General features: G+C 38.8%; 1 long non-coding RNA gene across 1 annotated transcript in view; it reads left to right on the top strand.

Annotated features, from left to right (window-relative positions):
- The first annotated feature begins 10,847 nt into the window (after positions 1 to 10,847).
- The window catches only part of LOC148130114 (uncharacterized), a 91,758-nt gene continuing 84,138 nt past the window's right edge, over positions 10,848 to 18,467 (top strand). The window contains exon 1 of the long non-coding RNA XR_015750262.1: positions 10,848 to 10,910. This is a non-coding gene — a long non-coding RNA (uncharacterized LOC148130114). The remainder of the gene's footprint in view (positions 10,911 to 18,467) is intronic.

The following is an 18,467-nucleotide window of genomic DNA, read 5'->3' as shown; positions in this document are numbered from 1 at the left end:
CTCTTGGCAGCGGCGGCTCCGAAGGCTTTGCGCCCCTCCCTTCCCGTGCGGTCCTCCTGACCTGCTTGTGACTCACTCGAGCGCGAGTGGGGTTGTGTGTGTGTGTGTGTGTGTGTGGTGCGTGCCGGGTGCGGGGACGCTGGCAAAAGGACGACGCGTCTTTCCGTTCGTCGGGGCCAACTACAACAGCCGGAGGAGAAGCCACTCTTCTCCCCCCACTTCGTCGCCGAAAGCAAACAGAGGCGCCGAGCCTCGCTTCCCGTTCCCGCCAATATTGCCCCACTTTTCCCCCTCTTCTCTTCCCACGCACGCAGCCGGCTTCAGGTGATTTCCTCCACCCACCCACCCCCTGGCCCCGAAGGAAGCGCCTTTGGAGGCAGCGCGGGAAGGAAAAAATGCTCGGTTGAGTGGAAGAAGAAAAGCTTATACTTTCCCAGGAGTTACCGAGCGCAGAGACAAAGGCTCGGGAGGAAAAGAGCTTCGTTCAAGCTATTGTTAGCCGGCCCCTCCATTGTCCTGAGGGAGGCGGCCGGCGACGAACTACACGGATTACTAAGCAACTGAAAGAAACGCTGCTTCGCTCAAAGTGACAGATTTCTTTAAGGCAGAGGGAAGGCGGTTTTTCTCTTGAGGGAAGTTGGATTTCACTGCTCTTTGTGTAGCTGGGTGGGATACCTGTAGCGAAGATTTGGCCAACAAGACTTGACGTGGATATGACTTCCTCTTCTGTGACTTTAAAGGTCAAATAATAGTTGCGGCCCCCAACCCACCCTCATAAAAGATAAGGCATATTGCACTGCCTGAGCTTCCCACTTTGGCACCTAAGTTTGTGGCACCTTAAAAAAAACCAGCAAAATGTTATGGCACCTTTCATAGAAGAATGCTTCATTAAAAGGATGGTTGCAACTACTCCACATTTCTGCAACACGGTCCCCTCCAGCTGTTTTGGATTTAAAAACCTCATTTTCTCATCATGTGGTGCTTTTTGTTGACTCAAGTTTATGGCTGCTGAATTGAAATATATTTGGATAGTAACACACTGGGAAAGGTTGCAACAGTTCATGAAAACTGAGAGCACAATAAAACCATTCAAAATGCCATTCAATGCTCTCTGTTGTCATATTTGTGCCTCAGTGCTACTGTTCATGCTTGAAATTTAACACTCCGCACCATCCGAGTCTTCCGTCTTTTAGATTACTTTTTTTCTAGAGACCCATGAAATATGAAAAATGGACTCAGTCAGTGGCATTTCACTATTCACCAATCTCTACAAATCAATTTCTACCCTAAGAAATGCCTTCACAATAAGCAAAAGAAAAATAAAACCAGTTCTCAACAGGTTTAGGCTAGTTACTGGCTAGTCTGTAACGGTTTCTGTTGCACAAACTCAACCAGCACGATTGTTTTAGGGCTGAGTATTCTGCAAGTCTAGGTAATTGATGTTAATGGAGTGAAACAGTTCTGATCCCTATGAGCTAGAATGGCATGTAAACACAGCCTTTATTATGTTCAAATATGAGCATGTATCAGCTGAGTGTGTGACTGCACTTTTAAAAGAACCCCTCTGCCCTTTAGATTGGAAGAAGTCAGATCTTGCTATCAATAGGCACATAGAAAATAAAAAGAACAACTCACATTACTAATTTTTATAAACACCATTATATTTAATATCTATTGATGTTTCTTTCCTGGAGAGAGCATTAAACAATGCAAGCTGTTTTCTGACTAATGCAGTGTAAATGAGCAAGCTCATGTAGATTAGTTGATTATGGGGGTACGTCAGTTTATATTCAAAAACAGTTGGTAAATTGCAGTTTCAGTGGCAGGTTTTTTTTTTAATTGCAGTTTAGAATATATTAATATCTTCTGAGATGAATTATTTGATAATCACATTTTCCTTGTGGTAACTTCATTTTGTCTTGCCGTTATCAGGTTAAAATGTATAGAATCAAAATATAATATGACAATACAAATAACAATTTCTGCCTGTAACTTAACTCCTAACTACAGAAGTCAGTTTTTCACTTAACCATATGCATATGTCCTTTGACACTAAAACAAAGGCAGAAAACTAGCATTTAGGGAGTATGAGTAAATGTTTTTGTTTGCTAATGTTTTGTTTAAAAAACTGTAAAACACAAATGTTGGTGAAACCTTGTGATTTTTCTAAACAGAAGATGCTATAAAATACAATGTCCTTATCCTCCATTTAAACTTAAATGGATATCTGTTGCTTTTCTTCTCTATGCCGACCTACTGAGATAATGCAATGGACCTCTGAGAAAATTCAATCTGTATTGTCTCTGTTGTGACTGTCAGGGGTGAACATCTTTCCCTGGAGACCCAGATTTAAATCACCACATAAACATCATCAAATCACCATCTATTTGTGGGTATATGACTCCTGAGAAGATACTAAATACATGGACTGTTCTGCCTATAATACTCTATTTTATATATGCTCCAGAAATAGGGCCTCTTGAACCAACTGCTTGAATGATAAAAGGGAAGCACTGGGATTTGTAATGACCACTTTGATAATCAAACCCTTGCAAGCATGAGCAAGCAAGTAGAATATAAAATATTTTGTGCCAAGTAAGTGCATTCGTAAACTATGACAGTGCTCAGAATGAGAAGGAATGGGTGACTGTTCTTAAATTGGGGTGCACAGCTTCCTTTCCAAGTTTACCCCAAATCTGTTTTTATTGCATATAATGTTAGTGCTCAAGAGTTGACAGAAACAATTTTCCTTTTCACTTCCAATCCCTTGAATCCAATTTCAAGATAACCTATAATCACTGTGTTCCAAGACTATGAAGTAGAAATCAGTCATATTCCAAGCTGCTTCAGGTTTTGGTAACAAACCCCTTGCTACTAACTCATGTAAAATAAGGGAATTGCTTGTATCCTATCCTCAATCTTACTTAATGTTAATTTTTTTGTTAATCATTCATATATTCCAACAGTGTCGTGAAAGGCGCTTTTCCTCTTGTAGACCTGAAGCCCATGAACTGGGAGTCAGAGGTTCGTGCAAATGGAGGGATTTCCCACAAATTACACTGATATGCAGTGTTTAAAAGAAGCAAGCCAACAAAACAAAGAATAGTTTTGTTGTGGTTTCAAATAGAAGGCAAACATGAATAGTCTGTTATCATGGTATCACAAAGATTCAGAGCACTTTCTGGGGTGTGATGCTAATTCACCTCCACACAGTGCACCCTGGATAACACAGTAGTGTGAACCAAATGACCAGCAACCATTGGCAGCCAGACTACACTGAAGAATTGGCAGCAATGACAGCTGGCAGCCAGACATCTTTGTAAAACTCCTGGCTCTCTAAAATACATGGCAACAGATAAACAACAAAGGACAAGACAGATTGGGGACATTGTCGTGGGGTCTTTCCTCTATCCCTCAGTGTGAGTGTGGTGCTCCTCGACAAAATATTCATCACATTGTGTCTGAATGTCCTTCGAGAGTTTACACTGGCCCAGTGTCTGATTTTTTTCGGTGTGGACCACCCTGTCCTTGGATGGCTGGGTGGACTGGACATTGACATTTGAACTACTGTGGGTCCATGTATTTGCCATACGCTGAATAAATAAATAAGAGTTCTTTCTGAATAGGAATGGAGTAGTCATGTACAGATGTTCTATAAAGGAGTTGAGAGAATTAAACATGTTTGCCCAGTAATGTTTCATGAGTATCAGTATCAACTTCATATAGTGTACTAAGCCAAAACCAAATAAATAAATGTATAGCTTAACATGATAGTGATAGCCTTCTGTCTAAACTCTTTTTGCTTCCTTCATATTTATACTCAGTGGGTTTTGTACTTGTACTGTTTAGCTTTATTTATTTATTGCATTTATGATGTTCATCTTGTTATTAAGAGTGACTCTGGGAAGCTTCCCATTCAGAGAGGTCCAAAGAAACTGCTATCAGGAATCATATTCTGACAATTCATCCCTATAACTGGGCATCATGGATTATCATGAAATTGTGGAATGCATGGTGCCTTAAGGCAAATCCAGAATTATAGTCCCTAACTACTGTATATTATCTTACACAGTGGTAACAATCCTCAAACTGACCTCGTTTAAGTTAAAAAAAAATGTATGTGGTATCCAGATGTTTAAAATGTGCTAGAGATATTTTGGAGATGAAAGTATTAGTCTGCTGATGCCTTTGGAAGCAACTTCTCTGTAGAAAAGTGAGTCCCCAAATGCTTAATACACAATTATATTTTGGAATCATTTGCTTAGGAGAAAATGCAGGGTAAAATTGCAGAACTTCCCTCATCTATAGCAGATATTGAACCTTTTGCATTACAAATATTTTTTTGTCCAAAATCAGTTTTTGTCAGGTAATTCATAGAATTGTAGATTTAGAGGATGATATCGAAGTTCATCTAGTCCAACCCCTGCTTGAGGCATGATCTGCTAAATGCATTTGGAACAAATCCCTATCCGGTTTTGATTTAAAGACAAGTATACCATTTTAGGAAACAGCGTACTGCACTAATGGCCAGCGTCTAATGTCAAGGTATTTCTCGTATAACTAACCTGAATCCACTTCCTTATTGTTTGAGCTCATTCTCACCCTGCCTTTTAAGTCAACAAAGGATTAAGTCTACTGCCTATTCTATATGACAACTATTTAGATTGCTGAAGATTTCTGTCATACCCCCCTTCCGGTTTTTCCTTTTGCAGATTAGACAATTTAACCAATTAGTTTCCAGTTGCCTAACCATTACATATCCTCTCAATTCACTATGATTTGTTGATGTTCACTTTAGACTACGTATCTCACAACTAGATGTAATATTTCAGGTAGGATCTGACCAAGGCAAGCATAGAGGAACAATTAATTCCCATGATATCTATTACGTTAAGATATCACACCATAGAACTTACTGCTTTAACTACATCACACTCAACTTGAGATCTGGGGTATTTAGATCCATTTTACATATACTACTACTAAGCCAGCTTTTCCCCATTCTATACCTGTGCCTTTCAGTTTTTTTCTCTCCCGGACACAGACATTTCTTTATGTAAATTTCATCATGTTTGTTTCAGCTCACAAGCAGTAGCCCCCAACCTGTTGGGCACCAAGGGCTGGTTCCATGAAGAGATTTTTTTCCCCACAGACAGGAGGACATGTGGTTTCACATGCTGCCTGCATCCTGCAAATGGGCCTTCACTTGTTTGCGCAGCTGCGGACGGTGCCGGTCTATGGACTGGGGGTTGAGGACCCTTGGTCTAGAGTTCTTTGAAACTTCATTTTGTCCTCTAAAATGTTGAGTACAGGTCCTAATTTTGTATCACCTACACCCTACATTTTTATTATTAATAAAAATGTTCAACAGTATTGACCCCAAGACAAATCCTTGCAGCCATTCACTTGAAATGACAGACTACATCTAATATACTCTGTCTTAACTGTCCAATTAGCAAACGCAAAACAAGGAAACGCTCTCGGGAGGATTGAATTCCCAAAAGTAAACCTTTATTGGATAACCATGTTGTTACTGAAGAAACAAAACCAGCACTGGTTTCTCCTGCAAATGTTTGTCCAGTTAAGCAATCCTTTTTCCTTCTCCCCGCCCCTGGATGGTCACACTGTCCAATTATGAGATAGTCTTTTGTTATGAAAAAAAAATCCATCTCTTTCTCAAGCACCTGCAGCAGTGACCTTGCTAGCTCCAATCTCTGCATACATTCTCCACATTCTTTTTCCCTCCCCCACTTCATTGGCATGTTGGAAAGCATTATTTTTGAAAGGAGCAAAGTGGTTCAGTCTTGACACCCTGTGGATATAAGTTGCTGAACTATATGAATCCATGCAGCAAGTGTGTCATCTAGCTTGTATTTTAATCGTGTTATTAATGATATTATGAAAACTTTTTCAAATATTTTGCTCGCATCAAAGTACATCATATACATAGGAGTCTTCTCATTTAGCAACTATGTTAAAATCAGAGACAGGATAAGCCTGAGACGACTTGCTTAAGAAACATGCCCAGTGTAAAAATCAAGTTGTGTAGTTTCCTGGAGCCACCTTTTTGGAAAATGAGGACACTATTTACTTTCCTGTCTTCTGAAACCTCCTAGTTCTCCAGGAGTTGTCAGGGATTATAGTTGCCAGTTCTTCTATCCTTACTTTTATGTTTAAATTTTGATTGATTTACTTATTAGAATTTGTTAGCTGCTCAATTCTAATAAATTCTGAGTAATATGAAACTGGAAACTATAAAAACAGATAAACATCAAACCAAGTGAACAGCCCAAACTATAAAAAAAATATCTTGCAAACAACACGGATCAAAGAAAACTGGGTTCCCGACAAACAGTAACATATCAGCTCCCAGCCGGGAACCAAAGATAGGTTTTCAGAGTTTTCTGGAATCCAGGTACAGAGGCCACCATCCTTATCTTCAGGGGCATGCCATTCCAGAGTGTGGGCGCCACAACAGAGAAGACATGTTTCCTTCGTCTCACAAGATGACAACATTTAATAGAAGGGTAACGGACTACACCCGCTCTCTAGGAACATGCCAAGCACAACATGCCAAGAAACAATTGGAGACAAGCATTCCTTCAGATATCCAGGCCCAATGCTATGCATGGCTTTATAAGTAATAACCAGCATCTTGAATTGCATTTGGAAGCTTGAGTGTCAGTCAACAAAACTTATATAGCAAAATTGATTAAAAAAAAAAAGATGTATTGAAAAGCACCCATTACTGCTAATGCTGCTACATGTTAAACCAACTGTAGCTTCTTTAGCCTTGGGACACCATGTGACACTATCCTTATAGTTTTTATTGAGTTGAATTCAACTTTTCCCATTTCTTATAGGCATCCCTTTTTCTTTTCAGAAAACAGTTCAGGGAGGAGTAGCATTTCTGGTGTAGGGGCATGTTTCCTTTTAGAGCAGCTCGTCCACCTTTGGTCCCCACCTGTCACTCAGCTCTCACCTGTGGCTCCTAGCAGCTGTAGCATGCCCAGCGGCCATACCTCGGGCAACAACTTCAACAGGCTGGCCAAACCAGATTGAGGATAGCCATCGGATCATGGACCTTCGGTCAGATAGGGACTTGTATATCCCAAGCATGTGAAGACAGATTCTGGTGGGCTGAACGGATGAAACGTACCAGAATAGGACAACGGTTATGAAGGCAGTCTCCACAAACAATGCGGCACGCTGAGAGCACGGCAAGACACAAAAGATGCCCTGGTCAACCACTGTGCCCAGCCCATCTCCAACTATCTCGACTCTTGTCCTGCCATTGGAGCAAGATGGAATCTGGGAAGAGAGAAGCGTGGCTGACTATGCGCACCTTTCCCTCACTTTAATTTAATAAATCAAGTTGTCAGCAAGAGAAAACAGGGATTTTTTTTAGACCTCTGATTCTTGGAAAAGTTAGATTTAGTAGATGTTAGAGAAATTGAAATCTCCCATTGTTATTGTTGTGTCTCTTAGAAAGTTTGATCCTTGGGCACAGAAAACCTTCCTTTTTATATATATTTGCCTGCCAAGACGCTCTATAAATTTCCACAACAATATCACTTTGGTTTCTCCTTCTACTCTTTGTAAATGCTTTCAACTGGATTTCTTTCTTTCTGTTTCCTAAATTTCTGTGCAGGCATAAGTTTTCTTTCTACGTTATTACAATGTTCCCATTCTGTCTATTGAATCTGTTTCTTTTGAATAAATTGTAGCATTCACTGTTTATTTCCCAATCATGAATGTGATCTCATTAATTTTCACTGAGGTCTATGCAATATTTCTTCTTCTATCTTGGGATTTCATTTCCACCCCCCTGTTTTCTATACTCTCTGGGTTTGTATAGAATAATCTGAGGTGTCAATAGAGTACCCCTTATTGGCTTCACTGTATTAATTTCCCTGTAATATCCTTTCCCCTCTCCTTTGTTCTTGCGTCCCTTCTTTAATCTCTTACCCAATTGGCCCCACTCTTTGATGGTTTTGAATTTTTGCCACTTTTCCTCTTTTTCCACTAGTTTAGCAGCCTTCTGGTTACAATGGCAATATTCCTGTCAAGCATGTGTTCTCCAGTCTTAATGAAAAGCCTCCTGTCTTTTGTCTGGAATCCCTTATGTGGGTAACATAGTTCATGGTTGAATGCTCTTCTTACAGCACTATACACAAAACTAGTTGTTTGCTTCCAGAAACCTGTTCTTTTTGTTCTTTCCATGACCTGCAACTGGATGGATCGACAAAAACTGTACTTGGACTTCCAAGACCCAGACTCTAGAGATGAGTTCAAATTTTATTCCAAATAATTCATCAAGTGAATTATTGGGGAGGGATAATTATTGATGCATTCAAGGACACCTAGAAGAAAATACACCTCCCATGCCATCACACTAGGTTTACATACTGTACTTCGGTTCTTCTTAGCAGTGAATCGTCTGCCATCATAAAATGAACACTTCATGGGATCACATTCTTCTTTCTAAAGGTGGTTCTTGAGTTTCTTCAGCTCAGGGTGCTCCAAGTGTTTATTGTCCTATACTCTAGAGCTGAAGTTGATTTGCTTAGGTGGGCAATAGATTGTAGAGTGAGCTGAACTTTATCTGTTCTCATTCTTTCACTTCTCTGGATGTAATAGTAATAGCACTTATTACTGCATGCTGAGTTGGCTTGACAGCACTCTCTTAGTAGTGTCAGCATATTGCCCCCAACAATCTGACCTTGGAAGGATAGAAGGCTGAGTCAACCTTCAACTGATCAGGATCAAACTCCTGGCTGTGGGCAGAATTAGCCTGCAATATTGCATTCCAACCACTGAGCCACCATGGCTCATCTGTAGAAAAGTATTTGAGAATGACCTTGCAGGCAGGGGAAAGAGTCATAGTCATGGCAATGGTCAAATAAGAGGTAGCTTAGCTTGTAGAATATATGAGGAAATGGCCAATGTTTCACGACGGGCTACTCCCTAGTTTCTTGGGCTGCAAAGGTCATGGGAGAGAAAGATACTCTAAGCCTTGCAAGACCGATGTTAGCCTTGCAAGACCGATGTTAGCCTTGCAAGGTAGTCAGACAAGAAATACATCAAGATGAAACGATTCTACTTTATTGTAAGGTTTCATTAACAGAACCTTGCAAATCTCAAAGTGCATTTTCCCCAATCACCTTTATCACTCAAGAAACTAGGGAGAGTCCCTTATGAGACATTTGCCATGCCCATGTTCTTTCTGTGGGCTAAGCTGCCTCTTCTCTGGCCATTGCCCTGGCTGTGTTCCTTCTCCCTGTCTCCCAAGGTCACTCTCACATATTACATGGCTCATGCTTTCACACTTGTCTTCCTCTTTGTATTCTCTGACATTCACATTTCCACCCTGAAGAGATCATCATAAAGAACATATCCTGCCTAGAAACTTTCTCTCTTTCCTAGATATTCCCATAGTCTTTCCCTTTAAGTCTTTTCTATGTTTCTCAAGTAATGGCACAAAGTTGTGCTTCCAGTACATTATGTTTGGACAGAAAGACAAACAATGGACTCAGCTTGTGGATTGCTATGCAGCTTCTTTTGCATTCTATAGTGCTTGAAATTGATTGGCATCTCTCAAATCCACTTCATCTGTCAAATCTGCATGCAAAAGTACCACCACCACCCCTTGTTCGCTTCCTCAGCATACTGTCTGGGCCCCTATCTTCATTATAGGTACCTTGAAACTGTCTTATCTAAGACAAGATGCAAACAGTACTCCAAACATACATACTGGGCAATCAACAGCACATCCTAGTAGGATAAATATTTATTACTAGCTATAGAGACTGTTGAAACTGCATACTCAAATATAGTGTCTGGGTTAACATAACTGAGCAAATGTCTGTAGAGATTCTCAGTCATCCAGGTCATGCTTGTCCCAAAGATGCTTTTTCAGGAGGCAACTGGAACTTTCTTGTTTCTTTGTTGAAGACATTTCACTTCTCATCCAAGAAGTTTCTTTAAATCTGACCAGGATAGTGGAGAATGGAAAGTTTACTTCTCATGGTTCATTGAATTCTGTAACTGATTAGTTCACATTTTATTACTATATAAGCCATGGCTTACAAATTACAAAGTTGGAGTCACAACTATACTAAAGCAAAACTAAACTAGTTTTTTTAACCTTAGTATAATGTATTAACCCAACCAAATAGGAAATCTAGGTAAATCTTATGGTTCAGATTGCAGTCCTGTAGTTGCAATCTTGTTCCGTGCTTTTCTCTAGTTCACTAGATCAGTAGTCCCCAACCACTGGGCCCCGGACTGGTACCGGTCCGTGGATCATTTTGTACCGGCACGCCTATTTTGCTTGGGTGCCGCCATCTTGTTTCGACAGCGCTTGAGAAAGTGCTTCCAGGTGAGCTTGTCGGTCATCGGTTGGAAAGTGGAGTTTGGGTGCTGAAGGAATCCTCGCGCCTTAGTTTCGTCGAGGGGGTGGTGGCTTCGAATGAAGAGCCATCCCGATGGCGGTGGAGTCTCGCGTTACTCAGGAGGAGATTAAGAAAGAGCCCGAAAAGCCCATTGACCACGAAAAGGTACAAAGGAGGAGTTGAAGGTGGCGGGGAGAAGCGGGGGACGGCTGGCTGGCCAGTCGCTCGGCTCGCCTTGCCTTGGTCGTGCGTGCTGATGCTGGTACCGGTCCGTGGATCATTTTGTACCAGGCCATGGTACAAAAAAGGTTGGGGACCACTGCACTAGATGTATTTTTATTTTTTAAAAAAAAAGGGGGGGTGGAGGCAGAGAAATAACTGCTGTTCTAACAGAAAACCTCAACTTTCTTCCGTTCTATATTATAGTAGTAATTTCTAATGCTACTCCCATTTCAGATCTGAAGGTGATGTCCCTAAATGTGACTGGCCCAAAGTTACACAATAAGTTCCCATTCAGTGAGTTTGAATAGGCCTTATCTTTGCTTTTACTAATTCAAATCCAACATTATCCTCTATAGTATACTAAACAGGCACGAAATGATTTTTAGCAATTGATCACGCATGGCCTGGCAACCATTTTGTGAGGATGCCCTTGGTATGCTCTCAAAATAATGTCTTACAATTTGCATTTTGTGATGTAAACACGTCAAAAGACATTTGACAACCTCAAAAAGAGAAAGTTATTTATTTGTTACTTCTGCTCCTATTGCAGTTCATTGTGGTAATAACACTTTGTTATTAATATTTATGCTTTCAATACAAGACTGAGCTGGTATACAAGCAAATGAGTCACCAACCCAATCACACACACCCTTTTTTCCTGTATACAACACCTTCTTTATTCTATTATGCACAGCAATTCTGATGAGGAATGTTGTTGTTTTTTTCTCATATTGTCGGTATCAGGAAAGATAATGTTTCTTGCGGTACAGAGATGGGTTTTGGCAACATATCCAAAGAAGGAAACAAAAGTTACACTCTATTTTTATTCTGAATTAAAATATCATTATACAAGAAATAAACTTTACCACCATTATGTGAAAGTCTGACTATTACCTGTGAGATCTTAATGAGATGTAGCCTTTCTATATTATTTTAAGGGATGGGCAATTTTTTAGAGGACAATTGCCCTAATTGTCCTCTAAATTAACTTAATATTTTAGAAAGGGGAAAGATAGCACAAATAGGTGAGCTAGACTTTTTTTAAAATATTTCCTGAAAATTTGTATATTTTTGTTTATAAGATTATATTGAGTTTAGGGTTTATACTATTGCTTCTGCTTCCAAGTAATGGAAAACACACAACTAGACTGTGTTTTGCAGTTGTGTGCAAAAAGGAAAGCATTTGTGGTTGTGAGCAACTCTGTAGCTAAATGTTGCCCATCTCTAGCTTGCCTTCAAGACTGTGTGATGAAGGAAGCAATCAAACATGTGATCCCTGTATACCTACACCTGCAGACTAAAATAGCATCGACTTGCTATGAGACATTAATGTTCCTATCTAGCCAAGTTAAAGCTATCATTCAAAGCATACTTAGATTGTAAGCCTGTACTCACTTATAAAATTGTATAATCCACCAATTGCACTGGAACCTACAATCCTATAAATAATTGCATTGTTACAAGGCAGTAAATGTCTCTGTACTCAGTAGGAGTATCCATAAAATTGTGTTCAAGTCCTGTTTTTTAACTAAAAATTGCACATAAGCAGTCCTGCAAATCAGAACACTTTTTCAAAATGAATCCACAACAAAACTGACCTTGCTAGATATCATTAATGTTTTGCAATATGTTTATCTTTTTCTGTTACCTACTATTCCATAGATAGCTAACCTACTTGGAAGATAAGTCCCCAACTGACCAGAAGAATGAATAATTCAAGAATTAAAATTAACATAATTTGTTTGAATTGGAATGTCCAATAAGAAATACATGTTCTATTAGTTATTTCAACAATTACTAAACCTAAAAACATTTTAAAAAGAGAAAAAGATTGAACACAGTAAAACAATATAGATACTTGTAGCATGAACAGTCTCTGATCCCACCAGCATAGTTAATGAAAATATAGTTATGACATTTAAAGTTTGTTTTAAGTAATTTAGTGCTGTTTTGCAAGCACAGAATGACACTCAATATTTTGATAAAATAGAGAAAACAGGAACATGGAACAGATGTTTAAGCAAAACCTGACAATAGCGAGCTATGTGGATTTAAAATGTTTAGATAAAGTGAAAAGTGCTCAGCTATCTCCTGAAGATAAAGTTTATATTTCAATTTTTTTAAAATAACCTACTCATCCTCTTTATTGAAGTGAACTGTGATATCTCTGAGATGGGGGAAAGTAAATTCCACGTCTATGTTATTTTGCTTGCATTAGTACTAGGAGAAAAAATTCTGCTCCATTTTTTCGTCTGCTGGTTCTAATTACATTTTCTGAATGAGATTTTTTTTTTTCCAGAAGAGAAAGGTTCAGGAAAAAAAATATAGGTAGAATATGAAGTTCCTGTACTTACTTAATTACAAAAACAGCCAAGAGTGGATGTGAACTTCTCTATCTTTGACTCAGTGAAAGATTGTAAACCATTCTAAGTGGTGACCCTATATCAACATAGAATCACCACTCTTCTATCTAGACCAGGGGTGTGAAACTTGTGATGACACATTGTCATCATGTGACGTATCCCAACTTTTTCCTCCTTTGCTAAACCGGGGTTGGACATGGCCAATGCATGATGCATCCGGCCCGTGGACCACGAGTTTCACACCTCTGATCTAGACAAACTGTTTCACTGATTAATATTGTTGCCATGAAGAATTTTTTTTCCTAATATGGAGCCTAAATCTTTCTTTAAGTTCTTATTTCCAATTTCACCAAACAATGAGTTTATTTTCTCTTACATGTGATACTGTAGACTTCTATCATATCTTCCCCCCTTGAAAGCTAGACATGCCAGCTCTTTTAATTTGTTCCTCATGGCTCTTAGTATACAGACCCATCACTATTCTGATAGTTCTCCTATAAAACAACTCCAAGTTCTCCATGTCAGTTCTAAGGTATAATGTCCAGAACTGGGTATGGTATTCTAAGTGCCGCTTAATCAGTGGAGAGTCACAATGGAATGATTAACTCCACGGATGTATTCCAAAGGTACTTTTCAAACTGGATTTTCATAGGTTTTTCTTGAAAACATTTTGCTTCTCATTCAAGAAGCTTCTTCAGCTCTGACTGAATAGCGGGGATTTATGTTATTTGAAGTCATCTGGTCATAAGCACTCTGAAGGTTGATTCTCAAGAGAATTAATCACCAATCTTCAGAATGCTAATCATCAAATGACTGCAAAGAACATAAATCCTTCCCTTCCCGCCATTCAGTCAGAGCGGAAAAAACTTCTAGGATGAGAAACAAAACATTTTCAAGAAAAAAGAAAAAGAAAGTCCAGTTGCCTTTTTGAAAAGTACCTTTGGAATAACCATGACCTGGATGATTGAGAATCAACATAGATATACAGTAACTCCCTGGATATATTTCTTCTATTAATGCATTCCAAGATTACATTGATCTTTCTGGTTGCTACATCATACTGGTTGCTCATGTTTAGATGGCGGTCACTAGTACTCCAAAAAACCTATTACAATGCATATACCACAGCTTTCCATTTCTGTATGTATAGACTTGATTTTTTTTTCACTCAAGTGTAGGATCTTAACATATGTCATAAATTAACCTCATCCTATTGGATTTGGGACAGTGTTCAAGCTTCTTGAGCTCATTCTGATTTTGTGATTTTTGTCTTCTACAAGAATATCAAACCCATCTAGGCTGTCTTCTGCAAATTTGGGAAGTGTTCCTTTAGATCATTTATAAAGCATCTGAATATGAATGGGCTGAGGAGGGAGCTCTGGGTGGCCCAACGCTATATTTTCCTCTAGGACAATGCAGTGCCAATTGTCTATGGAGATACTCAGTCATCCAGGCCATGGTTGTCCCAAAGGTGCTTTTTTCAAGAGGCACTTGGGCTTTCTGGTTTTTCTTTGAAGACGTTCAGGGCAACACAATGCCAGTTGCAAATTTCTCACCTTACAGTACTATCTAGCTCCTATTTATCTACCGTGTCTGCAAATATATCATGAGAAATCTTGTAAAAAGCTTTACCAAAATGAAGATAATATATATTATAATATATACAATATAGCTTGTCTTGGTCTTCTTCTACAACTATCATAAAAAGAAAAAAAGGATAGTTTGGTTAAATATTCATAGACCCTGTACTTGACTATCTATTTTAGTACCTGTTTCAGGATGGCTGTTAAATTAATAGATTTCTGGGGTTTTGGTTTTCTTTCTCTCTCCTTCTCCCCCTGAACCATGTTTGTTTTTCTCCAATGTTCTGGCACTTCTCCAGTTCTCCAGAAGTTTTCAAATATTACCATCAGTGATTCTGAAATCACTTTGGCCTGAATTTCTATGCCCTGGAATTTATTTAGTCCTGAAGACCTAAATTTATTTAATGTAGCAAGCATAAGCTCTAGCTATGCCACTATCATTCCTGAATTGTATTTCTCTTTTTCCTCAAACCAACATCTTTCTTCACTCTTTGGTTTTAATTTCAGACATAGTCTCACTCTTATCTACTTTAAATTTCTCATAACCCTCATCTCATCTGAGACTTCACCTTCCTGACTCAATTTTTACAAGCTCTAAATATATTTGTTTGTACACCTCCTTATTTATTAACTCCTGCTTCCATTTTCTATACATTTCCTTTTTATTCCTCATCTTCTCAGGGAGTTTGCTTTTTATCCATAAGGGGTTCATTTTGCTAGTGATCTCAGTATTGATTCATAAGATAATTTGTACCGTGCTTTCCATAGTCCTTATACATCTTTGGCAATTATCCTTTAGAATTTCAGTGTATTCTGCCCATCTTTTCCTTGAATTCTTTAAACTCTGTTCTTTCTAAATTCAGGGAAACCCTTCTCTTAATATCTTTCCCTAATTGTTTTGAAACTAATATGATGTGATCACTTATTATCAAGATCTCTTCTGTCCATCAGCTGATCCCCCCACCCCTGTAAATCTTGATTAATTGAGAATAACTAAGTCCTATTCTTGTTGCCTCAACTTTTTTAAAAAATAAAACTGCTACCAAAACAAATGAGAAATCCATGTGGCTTCCCACTGTTAGCTGACTTCCTTTTGCAGCTGCTAGAGGAATAAATGAAGTCTTCATTACCACTTTGGGGAGTTTGGGGAGCTGATTTTTGAAAAGTCCAAATATCTTGCCTGGAAAGGTAGCTTCTGATAAATTCTCACAATTATAACTTATTTCTTTTAATCTTACCCAATGTTTTCCCCATAGTACCTCCCCGCCACACACACACACATTTTCTCTGTCAAATCGGTAATCAGCAAGATTTCATCTTTAAAAAGACGTATGAGTAAATAACTCTGATTTATTCCATGCAGTCTATATTTAGCCAGAGTCATGGAGATCTGCAATAATTTGCAAGATTTTTTTTTTCTTCTGATGGAGGCAACATCATTTCAGAGCACGGTGATATTATATTGATGGTTCGGCAGGGACAGGCTTCGTCAGTAACACAGCTGCCCTCGATTATTTCTAGTAATGCAATAATGGGGAATCTACAGCACCTAAGCATGTATCTCCCTCTTTTCTTACACTCTACTTTGTTTAAGACAACTGAGGATGGTGGGTAGTTTTGGTTAGTTTGAGGCAGGAATTACACTGCTGCACATTAAGAGTGCAAACCCAATAATAGGAATAACATATTTTAAAAAGAATGAAGGACCCTATCAAAACTCTTTACTCTTCAGGGTAACTGTTCTGTATTAACATACTCCAAAAGGTAAAATCTGATTGGTCCACACGAACTGCATTCTGATTGGCTCACTCAACAACCGTGATTGGCTTACTTAGAATCGACCACAATTGGCCGAGCCAATCGTGGGAGATTCAAAGCCCTGTCATTGGCCGACGAGCCGCGAGCAATCCCTATATGAAGGGCTGCCGCGGCTCCAAGATCTTGTACAGGTCTATACAATGAAATAAAGAGCTTGAAGTACACTGGTCTCGCGTCTCTGATTGGAACCGATCTACCCGATCTAACAGTAACAAACACAAAAGACCTAACCCTCTCTACTTGCATTATCACCCTATATACTGGGGCTTTATCAAAAGATGCCATACCCCTGCACTAGGGCATGGAGCTAAGAAAGTGCCACTTGATTAACTTCACTTTTTAAACTCTTTCCCCAGATTTTCCAGTAGCACCAATAAGGTGCTAAAATTCATATTTGACTACCCTGAATAATAATCATGACAGAAAGGAGGACCAAAAAGAAAGTAACCAAAGGCTGTGGGGAGGGGCGGGAGATGATTTTGGAGTCACCACACACCTGATTTTTTTTGGTAAGTTCAGATTGAGTCAGTTTATTCTAGATGTTCTCTGTTTTCATACTTTCACATCGTTTTGGTTTTCCCCACCCCATTTCCCCAAGTGAGTCTCCTCGCAAGGAAAGGTTGATGCTCCCAATTTTATCACTAATCTGCAGATGGATTAAGAGGCATGAGGTAACTCTGGCCTTGCTACTTGTCTTACCCTTCAGGACAACAGCCGATGCTTGAAATGGCTGAAGCTTAGTGAAAGTCCACATATTTCTTTGCTCACAATTGTTATGTGACTAGCCCAGACAAGAATTAGAGGGTGGAGATGTGCTTTGGACAGAACATGCTGATTATGTTTGTGCTTTTCTTAATATTTGATCCCTCTATTATCCCCACTCCTTTATGTCTCAGTCCTATGAAGAAACAGGAAGAGGATTTGTTTGATTTGAGCTTCAGGCAGCGTAGAAAACACACCTGTGACTGTCACTCTGTTTGTTCTGTCCGAGTTCAAAAAAAGAACATAAGGTTATCTAATCAGACCTTTAGACTTTCAAAGTTTATTTCTTTTAAATCATTGCCCTACAGCAACATATATTAGCTAAGGCTGAATTCCTAAACAGACTTGCTTGAAAGTCAGTTTTATGTAAATAATATTAGGATAATAATAAGGATTATATTAGTAATATTAGGATAATAATAAGGATTATACTCAACAAATGTTTTTAGGATCAGGAGTGGTAAAGTTACTATACCCATTTTAAGAAGAGTTCTGGAATTTTGTGTGGCTATGACTGAACAAAAAGGAGAATCGCCAATATACACTTTCTGGAAATATATTTGGGTTTTTTGCATTAAATAATTCTGTTTGCTGGGTAAAACAAAGCCAAGGATCTGGGCAATCATTTTGGTCTCACAATAACAACCTGTATCTAGAATGGATTCCAGGCTTCTGAGATCTCTTCAGGCTACCGTTGACTATTCAACTTGCCTACTCCACTCTTCTTTTTCTCCCTTTTCTCCTACCAATGATCCATTAATCCCTAGTATTGTGAACCTGGCAACATAGGCTGAAATTAAAAAAAAAAAAAATCTAATCCCTTGCTGAACTCCTTTCTCTCGCTGCTGCTGCAAACAGCTAAACTGACTGGCTCTTTTGAAATGAAAGTGCAGAAACATTAACAGGTTGGAAATAAACTGAATTATCTAATCAGAGAACCATTTGAAAAATGTAGTGAATTGCTTTGCTGATCCAGAGGCACTACTAAGTAGCAAGAATAAAAAGAGACATTCTTGCTTCTACAATATTTGGAGGATTAGGCCTAGTTCTTCAATATTTTTCACTCTATCAGGAAAAAAACTGTGTATATTTATATCAAAGTAAGTACTGTATATTTCTTTGCCAACTATCTTGAATGCAAGATTGTGTATCCTGATTCTTAAGCCAAAGATTACTTAATTAGCAATCCCTTGAGGATCCTTAGGGCAACCCAAAGAAAAGCATTTAGAAAAGTAGTTCAGCCAGCAATATCTTGTTTATATCTCTGTTTATATTGCTTGGCAGTACAAAAAGGTTGACTTATGAATAGCTGGTTATTCTGTTCC

Source organism: Notechis scutatus, chromosome 6 (assembly GCF_049901735.1).
Source record: "Notechis scutatus isolate UNSWTSFEM ecotype Mainland chromosome 6, rNotScu1.2, whole genome shotgun sequence".
Taxonomy (NCBI): domain Eukaryota; kingdom Metazoa; phylum Chordata; class Lepidosauria; order Squamata; family Elapidae; genus Notechis; species Notechis scutatus.
This window is presented reverse-complemented; position numbering and strand designations above follow the sequence as displayed.